We start from the raw sequence: 15,480 nt of genomic DNA on the forward strand, positions 1-15,480 counted from the left end.
GAGGCCTGTCCCCCTGGGCCCTTTCAAGGAGATCAACCTTGTGCAGTCCGATTAGTGTTTAGTGACAGTTTGCTATCACTGACCTTACCTTTCTAACTTCCTTTCTGAAACAAGTACTGAGGCTCTCAATGGCTCTGTGCAGAGGACCACAGCCCATTTGCAACCTTTCAGAGCAATGGGTCTCAAAGGGAGGAGCTGTGGGGGGGCTGCGGAGGGGTCATGGAAATGCCTCACTGCGTAGATGAGGAGACTGAGTCTGGGGACAGGATGTTCCTGCCCAAGGGCATCCAGAGTTTCCAAGGTGGGGCTTGGAGGAGAGCCAGCTCCCTGGCTTTCTGCCCAGATATTCCGTCTCTGTGTTTCCCTCCAGGTATCTGCTGAGATTTCTCTCTGAACCTTTTCTGGCCTGCTCCTCTTTTTCTCCTCTTATTTTAGGGTTGCCCTGTCATTCTGTTGCCATGGTAGCAGAACCCTTTGATTTGTCGACCCACAGCCCTGTAGGCTTATTGTCAGTTTTCTACCAAACAGCACCAAGCAGTCGGTTGATTTCTCTCAGACCCTCCTCTGTCAGACACAACGTGGTGGTTGAACAGTGGGCCTCGGGGATGAGGTGTCCTAAATTCTCCTTCAAGGGGCTGTTTTTTCCAGAACCTCCCCCCGCCACACACACACACACACACACACACACACACACAGTGAGAGAGAAAGTCTTTGCTTGGGGGAGAAACGATCAAAGATCTCGGCCCTCTGTCCCCACCTCTCCTCACCTCCCTTGGATGCCTTCAGTTGCTCTGGACACTCTGAACACCTCAGGATTCCAGTCATAGACCTTGCTCTGTGTTGCACTTCCAAGCCTTTGCCTGTGCTGTCCCGGCTTCCAGAACCTTCTCTGACAAGGAATGTGTCCCTGAGTTCCCCCAGCTCTACCTGTTGAAGCTCCTGCCCCTCCCCACTCCTGTCCCTAGCTTCCTACCATTTCCTGTCGGGACACTTAGTGGGCTGTTCTCTGCTGAGTACATCCCTGCCCCTACCCCTGCTGGACCGCCAGCTTCTCCCGGACAGAGCCAGGTCAGAGAGACCCCCCCCCCACACACACACACACACACGCTGCCCGGCCAGTGCCTCTGCACACAAAGGTAAGCGCAGTAGCCATGGCCCCAGATCTCATGGCCCCCACAGGTTAGTTGACGGGCAGACAGCAAATACAGAAAGAAGCATGATCATTTTAGATCACATACATAATTAGATTCTGAGAGCAGTTAGAAGTAAATAAGTAAGATGAAGAGTTGGCGAATAAGGGGAAGGCCCCGGTGGGGGGAGATTCTCCCAGTGAGAGTGTGTGCAAGTGTCCAGAGAATGAAAATCTGATCCTGGAGTCCTACTGAAGACATCCCCGCTCCACACCCTTATTCATTTCCATGCAATAAATGTTTATATAGCACTTGTTATGTGCCAGATCATATTCTAAGGATAGAACATGATATATATATCATTTTAAAAATTTTGTATAATTAATAGATTTTGTTGCTTAGAGCAGTTTTGGGTTTACCTAAAAAACTTAACAGAAAGTACAGAGACCTCTGATATATACCCCACAATTTCTTGCATTTTGTGATGTGTTTGTTAACAATTGATGAGCCAGTACTGATTCATTATTATTTACTGAAGTCCATAATTTGTCATTAGTTAGAGTTCACTCTTTTTTAAATTTATTTAATGTTTTATTATTGAGAGACAGAGAGACAGAACATAAGCAGGGGAGGGGCAGAGAGGGGGAGACACAGAATCTGAAGCAGGCTCCCGGCTCTGAGCTGTTAGCACAGAGCCCAATGCGGGGCTTGAACTCAACAAACCATGAGATCATGACCTGAGCTGAAGTGGAACACTTAACCGACTGAGCTACCCAAGCGCCCCAGGGTTCACTCTTTGTGTTGCACATTCTATAGGTTTTGTCAAATGCAAAAGTTGTGTGTCCACCATACAGTGTCAGAGAGAACAGTTTCACTGTCCTAAATATCCTCAACAATTTGCCAATGCCTGATCTCTTTAGTGTCGTGATAGTTTTACCTTTTCCAGAATGTCATATGGTTGAAATCAAGATAGGTAGTGTCTTCAGACTGGTCTCTCCCACTTAGCAATATGCATTTAAGGTTCCTCTGTGTCTTTTCATGACTTGATAGCTCATCTCTTTTTATCACTGAATATTTCATTGTATGAATCTACCACAGTTAGTTTTTTATTTGCCCATTTGTGTAGGGTTTGGGGTGGACATAAGTTTTCAACCCATTTGGATAAATACCCTAGAAGCATGATCACTGGATCATATGCTAAGTCCATGTTTAGCTTTGTAAGAAACTGCCAAACTGTCTTGCAAGGTGTCTGAACCATTTTCCATTCCCATCAGCTATGAATGAGAATTTCTATTGTTGTACATCCTTGCTAGCATTGGGTGTTGTCGGCGTTTTGGATTTTAGCTGGTCTAATGCATATGAAGTGATATCACATTGCTGTTTTAATGTACAATTTCTTGATGACTTATGATGTGGAGCATCTTTTCTTATTTCCATCTGTGTATCTTTAGTGAAGTGTCTGTGTAGATCTTTTACTCACTTTTTAATTAGCTTGTCTTCTTATTGTTGAGTTTTAAAAGTTCTTTATATATTTTGGATGCAAGTCTTTTATCAAATATGTTTTGCAAATCTTTTCTCTCAGTCTCTACCTTGTTTTTTCATTCTCTTAACATTGTCTTTTACAAAACAGAAATTTTTTATTTTAATAAACTCCAACCTATCTTTTTCTTCCTTTCATTGATCATGTTTTCAGTGCCTTATTTAAAAACTCATTGCCAAACCCAAGGTCACCTAGATTTTTTTCCTGTTATCTTTTAAAAATTTTATAGTTATGTGTTTTTCACTCAGGCCTGTGGTCCATTTTGAGTTAATTTTTCTGAAAAGATACAAGGTCATTTTCTAGATTCATTTGTATGACTGTGAATGTCCAGTCTTTCCAGCACCATTTATCAAAAATACTATCCTTTCTCCATTGCCTTTGTGTCTTTGCCACAGATCAGTTGACTATATTTGTATGGGTCTATTTCTGGACTCTATATTCTGTTCCATTCATCTATTTGTCTGTTCTTTTGCCAACATCACATTGTTTTGATTACTATAGTTTTATAGTAAGCCTGGAAGTCAAATAGTGTCTGCTCTCCAACTTTATTCTTCTTCAACATTGAATTGGCTATTCTGGGTCTTTTGCCTTTCCATGAAAACTTTAGAAACAGTTTGTTAATATCCACAAAGTAACTTAACTGGGATTTTGTTTGGGACTGTGTTGACTCTATAGACCAAGTTGAGAAGAACTGATATCTTAACAATATTGAGTCTTCCTATCCATGAACATGGAATGTCTCTCCATTTATTTAGAGCTTCTTTAATTTATCAGAGCTTTGTGGATTTCCTCACATAGATCTTATACATGTTTTGCCAGATTTATACCTAAGTATTTTATTTTGCTTTTGGTGAAAGTAAAAATGGTATTGTGTTTTTAATTCTAAATTCCAATTCCTCATTTCTGGTCTATAGGAAAGCAATTGACTTTTGTATATTAACCTATATCTTACAGCCTTGCTATATAATTGCTTATTAGTTTCAGGAAATTTTTTGTTGACTCTTTGGAACTTTCAATATAGATAATCATGTCAACTGCAAACAGGCAATTTTATTTCTTCCTTCCCAATCTGTATACCTTTTATTTCTTTTTTTGTCTACTATTTGTATTAGCTGGGGCTCCAAGTGCAATGTTGAATAGGAATGGTGAGAAGGGAGCATTCCAATCTTATTCCCAATCTTAGAGGGAAAATATCTAGTTTCTCACAATATTACTGATGTTAGTATATTATTCTTTTTCTTAAGGAGTCTGTGTGTGTGTGTGTGTGTGTGTGTGTGTGTATGTGTGTGAGAGAGAGAGAGAGACAGACATACAGACAGAGACAGAGAGAGAGAGAGAGAGAGAGAGAGAGACAGAGAGAGAAATAGTTCTGCTGGCTGAAGTCAAGGGTGCCTTTGGGGAGGTGACAAGAAAGACAAATGAAGATGTGGGCAGAGCTGGTCGTTAGGGACATTTTGTGCTAAACAGAGGAAGTTAAACTTCAAAGTTAAAGATATTTAATCAGGGGAGTGACATGATCAGATTTGCCCTGGCTGCAGGGTGAGAACAGATGGAGGGCGAGGCTGGAGGCCCAGGGAAGTCTCAGAGATGGGTTTTGCTGTAATCCAGGCAGGAGCTGATGGTGACCTAGAGCAAGGCAGTTGCAGTGGGAACAGGGAGAAGCAGGTGGCTTTGAGAGAGATTAAGGAAGCAGATGTGAGGAGACTTGGTGATTGATTGACTCTAAGGGATGGGGCAGGGAGATGGCAAGGGCAATGCCCAGATCTCTGGGTGGTGAGGCAGGGTGTGGCAGAAGGAGCAGGTTTGGGAGGGAATGTGGGGGGCTCACTTCTGGGCAGAGGGGCTCGTATCAGATACAGGGTCCTACAGCACAAGGGAGTAGTTTGTCCTATAGAGATTGGAGAAGAGGGGCCGTGGGCATGAGTGCCACCACTCAGGGTATAGGTTCAGTGACAAGTGAAGATGTCCTGACTGGAGCCTGAGGAACCACAAAGCAGTGCTGGGGACAGAAGAAGCCTGGAAGGGGAATTTTGAAGCCGTGGTCAGGAAGAAAGGAAGTAGCCAGGAGAGAGAGCCATGAGGCTGGGCCATGAGAGAGAGAGGGGGCATTCAAAGAAGGGAGAGCTCTCTGAGACAAATACCATAGACCAAGGCGAGGGCTGACAGGTGCACCCCTGTCTCGGCCCCCGGCTTAGTACTCCCGTGTTGCATCTCAGCCCTCTCTCCCTCTGCTTTACAGAGTCTGATGGGAAGATGGGCTGTTTCTGCATTTCAGATATAGCAGGTGTGAGCAAATCTGCCAAGTAGGCTAAAGGGGGGTTTTAACTATGATCTGTATTCTTGAGAAAAAAGGGAAAACACTTGTTTTTTAATACTACTCTGCTAGGGGTGATGGTGAATAGGTGTTATATACACAGGTCTGGAGCTCGGAAAGACGTGTAAGTCATATAAGGGAGATGGGAACTTGGATGTGGTCAACACACAGACAGCATTCAGAGCCTTGGATGAGAGCACTGCAGGGTGAGGGCATATAGATGGAAGAGAAGGGAAGCAAAGACAGGCCCTCAATCACTCCAGTGTTTGGACATTACGAAGGTGGGGAAGAAACACAAAGGACCCAGAAGGAGAAGCCACTGAGATTGGAAGGAAGCCAGATGAGTTTGGTGTCTAGGAAACCAAATGAAGAAAGTGTTTCAACGGGGAGATTTTGACCACGTGTGTCAAATGCTGGGTTTAGATCAAGTAAGATGAAAACCAAGAATTGACACTGTATGTGTGTTCATACACACACACCCGTATGGGATTTTTTTTTCTTTTGAGGAAAATAATCTGAGATAATTTCCCCTGGAAGTAAAAGCAGTGTATACTGATAGTGTGAAGACAGCCTGTGAATCTAGGTGGAAGAGCTGTTCGGTTTTTTCCCCAAGCCTTCATTTTATACCAGACCACTCCCTGCACCTCCACTTGACCACTCTGAAATGGTCTGGAAATGAAGAGAAAATGGCGGACAGCACTAAAAGCCACTGAAGGCTGAACACCCTGCAGAGCCGCAGGGCAGCATCCTTAGGCCACCTGCCTCCCTGCAGACATTCCCCCATCTTCTCCCAGGCAGGTGGCAATAAGAGATGGAATCATGTGCAATTTAGTCACCCATGGGAGCCATGTGTGTGGTGTTTATTTATGGAAATGGTGAAAGGCTGTCTCCATAGGCTGCAAGCAGCTTACATCAAGAATTCCCAGCACTCCGGGTTCTGTGGCTTTCTGGCCATTCAGGCAATAATCAAGTTCAAGGCAGTCTGGAATAGAGGGGTATTTCAAACTTCCCTCCACATTCCATGCTTTTACCATCCTTTACAAGGAAGCAAACCAGGGCTTTCAAAGTCATAGACTACACTTGGCTTTGAAACTGGTGGCTTATTCCAGTATGTTCCTATGGAAACAGATATTGGAAGAGGCGAATACATAGAGTTTTAAATAATTTTCACGCTTATCTTCTACCTCCCTCTACAGTTGCTCTGCAGAAAAATCCAATCACAAAGCAGATACTTTCTGGAAACATCTGGTATCCTCATAAAGCTTGTCCAAGCTCCATCTCACACTATTGATTTTGAAATAAAGAGATATCAGAATGGCCAGGGTGAGGGTAGTGCTAAGGATCAGGGTCCACTCTTCTCTGTGGGCTGTGCACAGGTGGCCTGGTGGCCCAAAGCTTTGATGCAGAGGGTCACATTCCAAACAATGGGTCATCACTGCCAGCCCTGGACAGTGGGATAGGTCTTTATCATCCATAGTCATTATGAGGACATGGATGGCTGGTCTGCGGTCCCAGCAGATGCAGACCAACTCCCGGGGAGCATAGTAGGACCCCACAAAAACCTCTGGTGGAGTCTGCTAGGGCCTTGGTTAGCCTGACTAACCCCATCCCAGGGGTGGCTGTGTCATCTGAGCTTCTGGCCAGGTCACTCTCCTGGTTCAAATTCTTCCCATTGGCTAGAGGATGAAACTGACACTCCTTAGCAGGCCCAAAGGACCTTGACATTCTGGCTTCATTTGCCTCCCTATCTCTGGGCCCCTCCTCATTCCTTGTGCTCAGCTACCCAGAACAATCGGTGTTCTTCCAAAATATCATGCTCTCTCTTCCTCCATGCCTTTGTACATGCTGTCTCCTATTCCCAGTACAGCCTCCATGCCACCTCAAGGTGCCATCTTCATGCCAAAAGCTCCTATTTGACCTTCAAGAAGTAGCTCTGAAGCATCTTCTCCGGAAGGCTTTGAAACATGCAGACGGCCCCAGATGTATCTGCCTAAGCTCCTTAACCCTGTTTGCCCCTCATTCCGGTCACAACACAAGTAATTGACTGTCTGTGCACTCAGCCCCCCTAGTCTGTGACCTCCTTGGAGCACAAGGCCATCTGTGTGTCCCCAGTACCCACTCACTGGCAGGGCCTGGCTCAGAGTAAGTGCTCGGTAAATATTTATTGAATAAATTGTTTCCTCCACCTGGAACTCTCTCCCCATGCCTCCATATGTCCAAATTCAACCCATCTGTCTGGGCCCATTAAGCCGGCTTCTCCAAGAAATGTCTTCGCCGAGTTGCAATTTAATTTAATATTACACCCTCACCTTTTATCAAGGGCCCACTTATGGGGCTAAAGCTGCCAATTGAAGAATGATTCAGCATCTTCTATAAAGGGCTGTTGTTCAGTTTGTGACTTAGTGCCCCTGAGATGAAGATCCGCAGGATAGATCCTCTTGGAATTTAGCGCCAGGAAATGGATTGTGCTCTCCCCGTGAACTTGTATCTACTTCCTTCCTTCGATCAGGCAATTGTAACTGAATAAGCCACTCTTTCTTTCTAACCTTGGCTGCCAGAAAGTAGGAACCAGATTCCACACTCTGGCCGTAGTTACCATCTTATCTCAGGTTCCTGGAGGATTATCTTGCTTTCTGATCGTTTGTCTTTATTTTTAACTGTCCTCTTGTGTTTAGGCTTTTATTGTGTGCTGCCTCAGGCCCTTTGGGAAAGGAGGCAAGGTGTAAATTCCAGATTAAGTTATTAAAATGAGAATGCAGGGCAAGATTTAATTGGAATAAGATGCCAGGGAGACATTTAGGGATGTGCACAGATACTGGCCTTCTGGCGTGGGTCCCGGCTCAGCCCCAGCGGCCGTCAGCATCGTGGGCCCCGCCTGAGGACGGACGGGCTCTGCCGGCCACAGCCACCTTTCTGGAACATCTTGTATCATCAGAAGCATCTCAGATATGTGAGAGATTACAGTTTACTTCATCCCTCTTGTTAGATTCTCTTGTGCCTTCCGGAGGCACTCAGGCTCGGAACGCTCCTCAGGACACAAAGCAAAAGACACAGAGCCAGAAAGCCAGGGCACAGCCCTGAGGTTAGAAATTCTCTGGTCTCTACCTGTCCAGGTGCTCTCCAGGGGATGATCTGTTCACTAGAAATTCTCAAGTGCCTGGAACAGAATGGCTGGAAAATTGCCTGTGATCTTGGCATCTTCTGACCACTGTGTATCTTGGCAAAATTTTCTGGAGCAAAATGAGCCTTTAAATTTGGGTGATTTTCCCCACCCCCACACATTCATGTCCGCAGATACATGAGCTGTTGCACCTACAGAGACCTTCCCTCTTTTTAGTGGGGAAAATTCCAAACAACCTGCTCTTTGTAAATTACGTGTCATCAGGGTGCTCCTTCAGCAGTTATGGGGGACCCCTGTGTCTGCCATGCTCAGGCTCCCTCAAGGACTGCACAGGCTGGTGGGCAAGATTAGACACACACACACACACACACACACACACACACACACACAGATACCTCTAGATTCTTGGTCTAAAGTTTAAGTTACAGTGCTGAGACAGTGGGCTTCTTTTTTAAAGTATGAGCCAGGATTGAGTGTGGATCTAATGCCCTTCAGAGAGTGAAAAAGTAAAAGAGAACATGTATAAGTCAAGGTGTTCTAGGTTTTGATGTGGTAGCAAAAGAATAGATAAGTAAAAAACCCAACACTAAGATAATAAAGGTTCTCTACTCATCAGAGTACTTGTCCATCAGGAGTCAACCACACCTTCCCCCTAGTGTCCTAAGTTAAGGACACAGCTGGGGGGGCACCTTCTGGGACAGTTTGTGCAGCAGGGGCACAGAGTATATGGCAAAGTGTGTACTGACTTTTAAAGTTTCCACTCCAATACGTCACGTGTCACTTCCACAGACATTCTACTGGCCAGGACATGTTAACAGTCCCTGCCTGAGTTCAGTGGGGCAGGAAAGAGCCGTCTTAAAATGTGTCCAGAAGGAAAGAGAGAATCAGGTATTGATATACAGGGTGCTCTGTATATAGTGCGTTGACTATGCTATGGTACATTCTGTATGAATGAGTTCGGCACATTCCATCCATATTCCTATCGCTGTCACAAATGCCACCCCATCCGCTACAATGGGAGGTCCATAAGGACGTCGAGGGGAGGGAGGGTTGTCTTTTATTCACTGTTAACTCCTACCCTATCCTTTCCTAATCCACCCCTCTACTCCATGGCTACCACTGAGGCCCAAAGCACCATCACACTCATTATCTGGCATCCCAGAAGAGGACGCTACGAGGCAAAGCTACAGTTGACACAGTGAACAAGAGGTGTGATTGAGTAAGGAGCCATTATTGCTGAAGCCACTGAGGTGGTGTTGTTATCACAAGTTTCCAAGCAGGCTTCCGGCTCCCGCTCATTGCCATTTCCAAGCCATTCTCCACACGGCAGACAGATTCATTTGTGATGGAGTATTTTTTTGAGGTATCATTCAGAAGCCATAAAATTCAGCTTTCAAATGTATGGTGTGGTGGGTTTTTAATACGTTCGTAAGATTGTGCAAATATAGAACTATTTCATCATCCCCAAATAAATAGCCTTTCCTTTTATCCATCACCCCAGATTTCCCCTTCTCTCCAGCCCCTGGCAACCGGTAATCTACTTTATATTTCATGAGTTTGCCTACTCTGGACATTTTGTATCAGTGGGATCATACAACATGTGGCCTTTTGTTTCTGTGTTCTTGCACTTAGCATAATGTTTTTAAGGTAGCATATGTATTTCATTTCCTTTTATGGCTGAATAATATTCCCTTATATGGATATACCACATTTTGCTTGCCTGTTCCCCAGTTAATTGATATTTGGGCTCTTCCCACCTTTTGGCTGTTAGGAATAATGCTGCTGTGAGCATTCATGTCCAAGTTTTTGTGTGAATATATGCTTTCAATTCTCTTGGGTATACACACACACACATACACACACACACACACAAGTAGAATTGCTAGGTCATATAGTAACTCTGTTTAACATATTTAGGAACACATTGGTTGCACCATTTTACATTCCCATCAGCAGTGTATGAGGGTTTCAGTGTCTCCACTTTGTCACCAGAAAATGTATTTATCTGTCTTTTGGGTTATAGTCATTCTTTTGGGTGTGAAGTGGTAATATCTCATTGTGGGTTGGGTTTCTTTTATGTTTTTTTTATTTGTTTTTGAGAGACAGAGAGACAGCACGTCCCTCAGGTCAGAGAGAGGGAGACACAGAATCTAAAGCAGGCTCCAGGCTCTGAGCTGTCAGCACAGAGCTTGACACGGGGCTCAAACCCACAAACCCTGAGATTATGACCTGAGCCGAAACTGGATGCTTAATGAACTGAGCCCCCCAGGTGCCCCTCATTGTGGTTTTGATGATAATTATTATCAAATAACTAATGATGGTGGGCATCTTTTCATGTGCATGTTGGCCATATGTATATCTTCTTTGGGAAAATATCTATTCAAGCCATTTTCCCATTTTTTAGTATTTGTCTTTTTGGTGTTGATTTGTGAGAGCTCTTTACATATTGTGGATACTACTAGATACTTATCAGGTATGTGCTTTATGACTATTTTCTCCCATTCTGTGGGCTGTCATTTCACTTTCTCAGTAGTATCCTGTGACATGAGAAAACATGTTTCATTTTAACAAAATCAAATTTATTTTTTCTTTGGTTATTTGTGCTTTAGATAACATAACTCAGAAACCATTTCCTGGTCTAGGGTCATGTAGATTTATTACATTTATGTTTTCTTCTAAGAGTTTTATAGTATTGGTCTTACATTCAGGCATTTTATCTGTTTTTAACTTTTTATACGGTGTGAGGTAATGATACAGATTACTTCTTTTACATGTGGATATCTAGTTGTCCAAGGAAAATTTGCTGAAAAAAGATTCTTTCCCCCATTGAATAGTCTAACCCTGATGCAAAACCAATTTTCCATTGATATATGGTTATTTCTGGATACTCAATCTTATTCCATCGATCTACATGTCTGTCCTGATGCCAACACCATACTGTCTTCATTACTGTATCACTTATGGTTAGCTTTGAAATTGGGAAGCATAAGTCCTGCAACTTTGTTCTTTTTCAAGACTGTTTTGGCCATTCAGGATCCCTTGATTCAATTAGACCTACAGGATCAGCTTTTCCATGTTTGCAAAAAAAGACCATTAGGATTTTCTTCGAGGTTGCATTGAATTTGTAGATCGTGTTGGGGAGTACCCATGTGTTAACTAATTAACAAACTGTAAATGGCCCCCAACCTTCTGTCTCACTTTGTCCTGTTTTTCCACCAATATTTTTCTCCTTCACTGTTTCCTGTCTTCCTCCACTGGAATGGAGCATAGCACCTGGCAGGCATATAGGAGGTGTTTACTTTACTTTGGTAAAATGGACAAGTGAAAGATGAGCAAAGGAATGCATGTATGAATGAGTGAATGAATGAATGAATGAATGGACATCATTCCCTAGCATGACTCTTTTCAGCTTTGGCAATATGTGACCAGGTGATGTGGTTACTCAGCAACTGGCTTAGATTATTGGGTAAATATGTTGACACTGAAAAGAAAAATAAAGTTAGTGATATTTAAAGAGGAAGATTTTTAAATGATTTTAAAGATAGGCTACATCTGTGGTTCTCAATCCTGGCTGCATCACCCAGAGAAGATCTTTTGTAAAATACTGGTCTTTGGGTCACACTCCCCAGAAAATCAGAATTGGAAGGGGTCCTGAGCATTGAGATTTTTTTAAGCTGCCCTGGGTTCTGGGGTGCAGCCAAGGTTGAAACCTTCCAGACTGCCCTCTCACCAATCTCTAGGAAGAGCCCAGGACTGCCCTGTGGATGCCAGAGTTAGATCTACACTCAGGGCAATCAATATATTAAAGGCTGAAAAGGTAGGAGAAGAAAAACCTGAATCCAGAAGACCTCAAGTCCAGATAGTCCCTTACTACCCCCGACCCTGACCTCCAGCCAGAGGATGTGATAGTGACAAAGGACATGCAGACTCAGAGAGGGCCACCTGGGAAGGCTCACATGTGTGACCCTATGGAGCCGAATGAGCTTGCTCAGTCTCATGATTTTCTGAAAATCTTCATCATCATTTAAACAATTGTTTCCCCCATGAAAGAGAGAGACCAAGGAATAGAACAAAGGAAAAGCTACAAGATTTCTGTTTCTGCCATGCTTTTCATTGCCGTTGAGAGGCAGGTGAGCAAGTTCCAGACCAGAACATTAGGCAAGTTAAAAAACAGACAAAAAAAGCTGCAGTTGCAGGAAGCCACCAACCACAAGAAATCGCCAGGAAAGCAAGGGGCAATCAGGACCAGCGTCCTGGCACCTCGGCCTTCACAGTGGCTCTGAAATGGAACCATCGGCCACTTGGTGAATATTTGTTATTTCTGGCCATTGTTTGGCTTGAAGTTTCTCCCTAAAGCAACTGTGGATTAGATTTCAAATACTGAGTCATTCTGAACTTGATATAGGATGGAACATTTAATATGACCCAAACCTGCTCAGTTCAGTTCGGTGGACACCGACACAAACTGTGGACCCCTTCTAAATGCTCAGGGGATAGCAGCCTAAGCTCAGGTCCTGCCCAGTTCTCGGTGCCTGGCCCAGCCACTCTCCTGCCCTTCTGTGGACCGGGGCCCTGACCCCAGGTCCCTCTCACATGGGCACAGGCACTCAACAGCTGGCAAATGCATACTATAAAAACAACAGTGCCTCATAATTCCACAGCAAGGCAGAGTTCACAAAACACCTGGACATTCCCATTTTAGAGATGAGGAAACTGAGGCTGGAGAGGTGAACTGACCAGCCTGAGATGACCTCGCTACACATTGAAACTGTCCCCAGCCCCGGCCCTGTGGTGTCCGATGACATGGAACCCATTCTGCTAGAACAAGCCTGCCAGTCTCTTGATACTTCCTGCTTTTTTTTTTCTTTTTGCATCAATCCTGTGTTTTACTTGTTTTGTTTTAAAGAAACATTTTCTTCACTGATGCTTTCGAAATTATTAGCATCCATTGTGCCCAGTGTTCTCTTATAAATGTTTAAATCTCTTTCACATCTGTGATTATCTGGTGGATGTTTCATAAGCGTGGAGCACTTGTGAGCAGATGTTCAAACCTAGCAAATTTAGATCCGAGAGCATTGTCTCCCAGTCCAGCCCGTCCTCAGTAGCAGTCTGTTCAGCCTTCGTACAGGATTGCAACGAAGCTGCGTTGTCTTGGTAATAACAGCAGCAAAAATAATAATAGCAGCGTGTGTTGAGTGCATATACTAAGTGCTAGGCCCTGTTTCAGATGCTTTATGTTGCCAGCTCATTTAATCCTCACAACAGCCCCGTGCAGTTCTTACCATTATCTACAGATGAGGAAACAGGCACAGAGGGGTTAAGCGATGTGCGCACAGTCACACAGCAGGTAGGTCTGTGGAAGATGGTCCCTAAGGGCTATGCAAATAGGCTCTGGAATTAGATTTAGCTTCAGATCCCAGCTTAGCCACTTACTGTGCGAAGTTAGGTTAGTACAGTGGGTTGACTTGTGACCCCGAAAGATACATCAACATCCCTACCCCCAGAATCTATGAACAGAGCACAGATTATTTAGATAACGCGTCCTTGCAGATGTAATTGAAGATCTTAAGATGCAATCGTCTTGGATTACTGAGATTGGCCCTAAATCTAGTGGCAAGTATCCTTATAAGAAACAGAAGAGGACAGACACAGACAGAGAATAGAAGGCCGTGGGAAGGGAGAAGCAGAGACTGGAGCGGGATGTGGCCACAGGCCAGGGAACTGCAGCCGCTGAGAACTAGATGTGCAGGATTCTCCCCCAGAGGCTTCGAGGAGGCGAGCCCTGCCAATACCTTGCTTTCAGACTTCGGCCTTCCAGAGCTGTGTAAGAATAAAGTTCTATTGTTGTAAGGCACCAGTGTGCAGAAATGTGTTACAGCAACCATAGGAAACTGATACATACAGGGAGTGACAACTTCTGAGGGCCACAGTTTCTTCATCCGTAATACGGGTCTCAATATTAATAGTTCCTACTGCACAGGGCTTTGGGGAGGATTAGAAGAACAGTCCACGGAGAGGACTTAGCCTGTGCCCAGCATATCGAGGGCTCTCATAGAAGGTTAGCTATACATGGAGCATTATTTATTATCTGGCCGCTGGCCGCCCCACCCCCAGCCCCCTGAGAACTAGTCCCTCATCCTGCCGTTTCTCTGTGTCTGACTGCTTGTCAGCGGGTCCCCTGAGCCCAGACCAGCCCGCCCCTGGCTCAGGAACCTCAGAGGAATCAAATCTGATGCCCAAACCCAGACTGCACAGCCTGTTTTCTCTGAGCCACCGTCGCCAGAGCTGCCAGAGCGAGACAGTGAATATCCACGCACGGCGTTTTAATATTTCACCCAAGAAGTCATTTTCTTACATGAGTCAGACACAGAAGCCTCAGAGAATTAAATCTAGAAAGGTAACTCTGGGCCGGAGCGATTTCTGCCAACGGGTGTGGAGGATTTTCCTGTGTCCGCTCGGCTCTTTCTTTCTTATCTGTGTCTTACAGCAGACGGGAAGCCAGCTGACGAGAGATTGCATGTTCATACCAATTATTAAAAATATATGGCAGCCTTCTGGAAAGGCATTCACATGCCAAGGAAATGGAATGCATTCACAACCCAGGCTCCTGCACAGGGGCTTTGGAGGAATAATGAGGTAGCCACAGATGCCACAGTCCAATGTTCTGGCCCATATTCTGCCATCTCCTAGCTGTGTGACCTTGGGTGAGTGATTCACCCTCTCTGAGCCCCAGTGCCTAGTAGGAAAGATCCATGCCTCCCTCACAGGTATATCAGGAGCATTAGCTGGAATAACATGTTCAAGTGCCTCACACTGAGCCTGACCCATAAAAGGCATTACAGCATTGTGACTTTCGTACTCACTCCTGACTCCATAAGGAAATTAACACAACTACCCCGCCAGCCTCCCAGGGAAGTCCCAAGGAGCAGGGCTGCGTGTGAGGTGGATTTACTCATTCCAATGCCCTCCTACCAAAATCCATTCACTGAATCCTTACAGTCACCATGTGCAGAGTCCTATTCACATTTTGCCCATGAGCACCTGAAGGTATACAAGAGTCAAGTGACGGGCTCCGGACCATCCAGGTAGCAGGTGGGGCCAGGCCTGCTGCTCCTCAGAGCCATGCTCCCTCCATGCTCCGCGCGTTTCTCACACGAGACCGTGGAGAGGAAACTGCTTCGTACGTAGCAGAGCTCCACCCCAAGGTGAAGCCATTACTGTTACTGTCTCCAGCAGTTGTCCGTCACCAGGCATCCTAACTGCCATCTTGTCCACACTGACTGTTCTCACTTCCCCCTTCTAGGCAGTATCATATGGATCAGTATCATATGGCCCATTCCACGGTCGTCTGTGAACATAATCATGTGTGGTCATA

General features: G+C 44.9%; 1 protein-coding gene across 1 annotated transcript in view; it reads left to right on the forward strand.

The window, feature by feature from the left end:
- GABBR2 (gamma-aminobutyric acid type B receptor subunit 2) overlaps nt 1-15,480 on the forward strand; it is a 338,745-nt gene that overhangs the window by 286,181 nt on the left and 37,084 nt on the right. The window lies entirely within an intron of this gene.

This window comes from Suricata suricatta, chromosome 13 (genome assembly GCF_006229205.1).
Source record: "Suricata suricatta isolate VVHF042 chromosome 13, meerkat_22Aug2017_6uvM2_HiC, whole genome shotgun sequence".
NCBI classification, from domain to species: domain Eukaryota; kingdom Metazoa; phylum Chordata; class Mammalia; order Carnivora; family Herpestidae; genus Suricata; species Suricata suricatta.